Raw genomic sequence first — 6,000 nt, 5'->3', positions numbered from 1 at the left:
GAAAAGAAAGGATTACTGATGGCTGGAGTGTCTGGCAAAGGTGTCAGAAAGCTGGTAGAATCTATAGAGGATCCCAGAAGGGAGTAGTGTTTGCATAGTTGGAGAAGACAGAGAGGGAAGGTGCTCAAGCCAGCATCTCAGTGAAAGATTTGCATGAGGAAAACACCTGCCTGAGGGGGGTCGCATGGAAAAGCAGTGGGAGAAAAGTCTGGGAAAAAAGAGGGAAGGCACAGGTAAACCAGTGGTGGAGACTATTTTTATGTTGGGGACTGGTGACCACAGGTCATGGGCATGATTGACTTGGGTTCTTAGAAGATCGGTGTGGCAGCAGCTAGTAAAATCTGTTGAATGGGGATAAAGTGAGCACTGAAGGGAGTTGGAATGGTCTTGAATAAGGACAGGAATGCACTGAGAGGCCCTTGGCCCCTGTTTGGAGTTAGGACAAAAAGGGCTCAAGTGCTGGCTTTACCTCCTGTTAATGACCTTGCGCAAGGTGCTTCATCTCTCCAGGCCTCAATTTCTTCATCCTATGGCCTCTTGTATACTTACCTGGATAGCAAATGGGAAGTCTTTGGCACACGGTGAGACTAGATAAAATTGCAGCTATTATGGAGTTCAGCAGAGATGTGTCTTTTCCTCTAATTAGTTATTTAAAAAAGTACACTTAGAAACAATCCCTATTCATCTAATCAAAGTTTTTTGAAGACTGCTACTGGCAAACTCACAACTCTGTAAGGATGGCTTCACTGAGGAACAATCTGGAACAATTAGAGACAAAGTGAGGGAGGTATAGCCTCTGCCTCTGACCTGGGTCTCAGAACACAAACACCTCAAACCTCATTCCTTATACCACAAACTGTCCTATCCCTTCCCATCCCCTCTGTAAAGTGGAACCTGCTCCCTACCTTTGACAGTCCAGTGCTTCCATGGTGGAAAAGGCTTCAGAAACCATGAACTAAAAGATAGCCATGCAGGCATGACACAGAGCAGAGCATTTAAATTCCTCATGGCCATCGCTCTTGTCTGTTCAAGAACTTTTTCCATTTACTTCAGAAACAGTCAGCCTATGTGATCAGATGCTGGGGCAGGCACATACCAACTTAAAACACGAGTCACTCAAAACACACCCGTGTGTGTGTGGGGTCAAGGTGGCAGACAGTAAAGGAAACAGAAACAGGATGGAAATGGGAAAACTCCATCTGGTTCTTCCAAAAATAATCATCGCAAGGTGGAATACCTGACATGGTGTCAAGTTTTGAAGAAATGAGCTGAGGTTGCTTTTTGGGGAGAGACAAAAAGTGGTCACAGGGGAGTGAGTCTGAAGAAAGTAAGAGGTGCAGGAGTTGAGGAGACCCTGTGCCCTGGTACTTGAAACAAATGTGAGAAAAGTTTTCTTTTCTTTTTTTCTCATCTCTCCAAATCTCAAGTGTTTCTCTGTAAAATAGAATATAAAGTTGGTCCCTAATTAGATGCATTTGGAAGCAGCGTGGCAACATGGAAAGAGCACAGACTCTGGAGACTGAAAGACCTGAGTCAGCAACCACTTAATTGCTATGTCACTTTGGGAAAAAAGTTTAACTTCTGCAGACCTCAGTGTCTGCTTTGAGCCAGTGACTCTAACATTTACCTTCTTGTGAAGATTAGATATAAATATATAGGCATATAGTAGACATTCTGTAATGGTAACAGGTAACGTTGGCATTCACACCTTGTATAAGCCACAACTGTGAGGAGAGGTATATTTCTAACCAACAGAGAGAATAACCTAAAGAATCTTGAAGCATTATTTGAAATGTCATGAATAGGAATGCTCAGCACTTATGAATGACATTGCTCGGACTCTCCTAGGTGTGTCTTTCAGTTCAGTCCATGTCCCCGCCCTAGGCATACTCTCTCTGGCCTCTTCATGCTTCCTTAGCCATTCAGGTTTTGTTTCTGCCAAACTCTTCCTCAGTCTCATACCCCACCGTTAACCTCTGCTTCTCATTCTTTCTTGACTCCAAAATGCATTTTCCAAACACATATAACAGAAGAGGCTCTAGTTACTACCTTCTTTCCTTCCTGTCAGGCTGTGGATGACCAACAGATCACAAACACATTGGACACAGTGACCCCAGAAGTTTCCCAGTTTAATTGCCAAGGGTGGACCACTGTGGATGCCACCTTCTGTGAGAATGAATGACTGTGGAGAGGCAGGTTGTGACTCCTTTGACTTAAACTCTGAATAGAATATTTCCAGGAATCTTTGGGATTCCCCGGATTCCCCTCTAACACTCGTTCTCTAGAATCACCACTCCTGGGAGAATTACTTATCTTTAACTCAGACAATAGCTCTTGATTGTACCATTTTGGATAATCTTGAATCATTTAAGCTCTTAAAAATACCAGGCAACCTTTAGAGAGTTTCCCTCATCAGCAAATGTAACACATGTATGGTGAATAGGTCTTTCCTGGGAATCCAGGCTTTGTAGATGCGAAGTACACATAGGCTGAACAAACTATGTTGATTGGGTCCACCCATCCTAGTGAGAGGAAAGAGCCAGACCTAGATGAAAATGTCAAATTTCTGCCCTCTCAAACCATGTTGCTCTAAGCAAGTGACTTTATTTCCCTTATTTTCTCTTTTCTGCATTTCTTTTTCAATTTTATTTTATTTGTTTATTTGAAAGAGAGAGAGAAAGCAAGAGCAGGGGGGAGGGGCAGAGGGAGAAGGAGTAGCAGACACCCCGCTGGTCAGGGAGCCGCTGACATGGGGCTCAATTGTAAGAGGGGGTCATGACCTGAGCCCAAGGCAGACTCTTAACTCACTGAGCCACTCAGATGCCCCTTTTCTCTGTTTCTAAAAGGGGAATCATGCTGCCTACTTCCTAAAGTTGTCATAATGCCTAAGTGAGAAAAGCAAGTACTCTGATCTTCCTTCCCAGTGCCCACTCCCTACTCCACCCTTGTTAAAATTCTAGAATGTTCTTTTTTCTCTAAATGTAATGAAAAGAAGTCACTACCAGAAATAGACTATAATTTAAGTTCTCTGTTGTTTGCAATCACACCTTATGAATCTTGAAGGTAAAGTGATGTTAGGAGTCAACCTAGAATCCTTTCAGACAAAGAAACCTTAAGTTTTCAGAGAAATCAGAGACAATGACTTAGAGTTACTGGTGATATTATTATAACAAAATCCATGCTGACTTAAAGACCTAATATATTCTTACATAGATTATCCCATTTGACCTTCAAAATAAATTTGTAAGGCAGGAAAGACAGAAATTTATTTTGCTCAGGTAAATGCCCTGAAGTTCAGAAACTTGCTGTGAGTCATAGCTAATAAATGATCACACCAGGACTCAAGCACAAGTGTCCAGACTCCAGTTCACTACAGACTCTTCCCTCATCCCAACTAATTTCTTAGCTCTTAAATGTTTACCCATCTATTGTGCTGAGCGAAATAAGTCAATCAGAGAAAGACAATTATCATATGATCTCCCTGATATGAGGAAGTTGAGAGGCAATGTGGGGGACTTAGGGGGTAGGAAAGGAATAAATGAAACAAGATGGGATCGGGAGGGAGACAAACCATAAGAGACTCTTAAACTCACAAAACAAACTGAGGGTTTCTGGGGGAGGGGGCAGGGATGGGGGGTTTGGGTTATGGACATTGGGGAGGGTATGTGCTATGGTGAGTGCTGTGAAGTGTGTAAACCTGGCAATTCACAGACTTGTACTCCTGGGGCTAATAATACATTATATGTTAATAAAAAATTTAAAAATTTTAAAAAAAGATTAAATGAATGAATTTTAAAAAAATGCTTACCGATCACATGAGAAGTATGAAAATGTGTGTGATTGCCCATCATGACGGAATACAAACACTTAATGCCACAGCTCAAACCATTCCATTGGGTCGACCAGTTTTCTCTAGTAGCGTGTAGCTATAAATTCTAAAAGTTGCTAATATAAATGTTAGACCATTATGTTCCAGCTGCTATGCTAGGTAAGCCCTTTACATACACTTTCACCTAATCCTCTCAGCAACCCTATAAATAGGTATTGTTACCTCATCTTAGAGAAGAAGAAACTAATGATCAGGGAGCTTAAGTAACTTGCTCAAGGTCACACAGCCACACAGTGGATTCAGAGAAATATCTGTCTGTCACCAAAGCACATGCTCTCCACCTCAGTGCTATTTACACCACAGCAGAAACCCATGTTTCTCTGGCACTTGTCCCAACTTCTCGTACAGAACTCTAGATTCCCTTTAAGGTGCCCCCCAAATACTTAAGAGGGTCCTAGGGAGGTGTCTTAACGTGTGTCCTCCAAGTAAGTCCTACCAGCCTTTCTGTCAACTCTATAGCAACATCTGCTATTCCAAGCCTGCACAACCTAGAAATGAAATAAACAATAAATAAATGAAATAAAACAAATAAAAAGGTGTAAGAGAGAAGTGTCCTGAGCACACCACCACTACCACCAGAGCTCTTTTCTATATAGTTTTCTTTGGAGGTTGGAGTTGAGGTGAGACTTCTCCTCTGCCAGCTCTTTAAAGCCCTGGCCCATCTGCGCTTGTGGGAAACAGGCAGCTAGCAATCATTTCACTTCCCTGAGCTGCACATTCCTCAACTGCAAGATGAAGGTGAGGCCACCTCCTCATGGGACTGTGTTCTGCCTTGAATCACATAAGGCATGCAAAGCACCTATGGGATCCTTGGCGCCTGTAGAGGCTCAAACAAAATGGTGGTTTCTTCTCACCCAAATCCCTGTCCTGTACAAACACAGGGTTTCTGGCCTTCTTAGCAGTAAATCCGTTAACAAACTAATGTGTGCTGAGTGGTTAGCATCCAAGCGAATACTTTGACAGGAGAGTGAGTAAATTACATAAGAACACCAGCCAACACTCACACTGGACTTTTATTGAAAATAGTGTGATCAGATCAACATGTCATTATTTCAGTGGATGGGAGAACACTGTTTTGCTAAAGTTTTCTCTGTAATGGTGTTTGTTGAAAGGAGTTATGGTGTCCCATGCCTACACAAGACAGCTCTGGCACATTTCTCAGTAGCTGTACACTGAGTCCTTTGTCAACTGTCTGGAAATGTGAGCAGAGCTGCCATCACCTCGGATGTAAAGGTTGTGTGAAGATGTTTAACAATAAAAATAAGTAGAGAGACCCCGGCACCCATCCTGAGAACAACCCAAGCTGCGCTGGTCAGCAGTGGTCAGCCAGGGTCATGGCCCTGCATTATTCCAGGGGTGATGCCAGTGGAAGGTAATGGCTGGGTGCTGGGGAGAGGGACAGCTCAGGCTCGTGTGCTGCCAAGCAGCCAACTTTCTGGGCTCTGGGCTCAGTTCGTCTCCTAGCATAATATCCTGGGTCTCTTTCCGTCATGTCATCATTGAGAAAGAAAAGACCTTTCCCACCCCCTCCCTCTTCACTCCTCAGGGACAAGGCCACAGGACTCAGAATGTTCTTTTCCACTGTGAGAGGTATTGAGCCTATAGTAACACCCTGCAAGTGAATTACTCAATGAATTTTCAGGTGGATTTCTATGGTTCTCACAAGAGGATGAAGTGTTTCTTTAAAATGAACAAAAGCCCCTTGCATCTGGTTTGTCACCGGCTTGCTTTTCTTATTTTCTGTTTTTTTTTTTTTTTCTCTATCTTTCTGTCTCTCTTTTCCCCTTTATTTCTTTATTTTTATTTACTTGTGTGTATGACGCCAAGTATTTTGATGTGGGACTGTAGGACTCCTGGGGAACTCCTAAATAAACATAGGATTTAAAGAGGAAATTCGTTAAAACATTAAAGTTGTTCACAAGTGTGCATTATCTGTGCAGGCAAGAGAGATTAAAAGGACACTTTGAAGAGTCCTGGAGGCTTCGTCTGTCAATCACAGAGCCTCTCCCATGTCAGACACACGAGAACAGGTGTAGCAAGTATGGAATTCAGGATTCAACAGTGAAACAAGTAACTTCAGCCTCTTCATTTCAAATATAGGGAAGGGGGCA

This window comes from Neovison vison, chromosome 11 (assembly GCF_020171115.1).
Source record: "Neovison vison isolate M4711 chromosome 11, ASM_NN_V1, whole genome shotgun sequence".
In the NCBI taxonomy this organism is placed as follows: Eukaryota; Metazoa; Chordata; class Mammalia; order Carnivora; family Mustelidae; genus Neogale; species Neogale vison.
Note: the sequence above shows the minus strand (reverse complement) of the source record.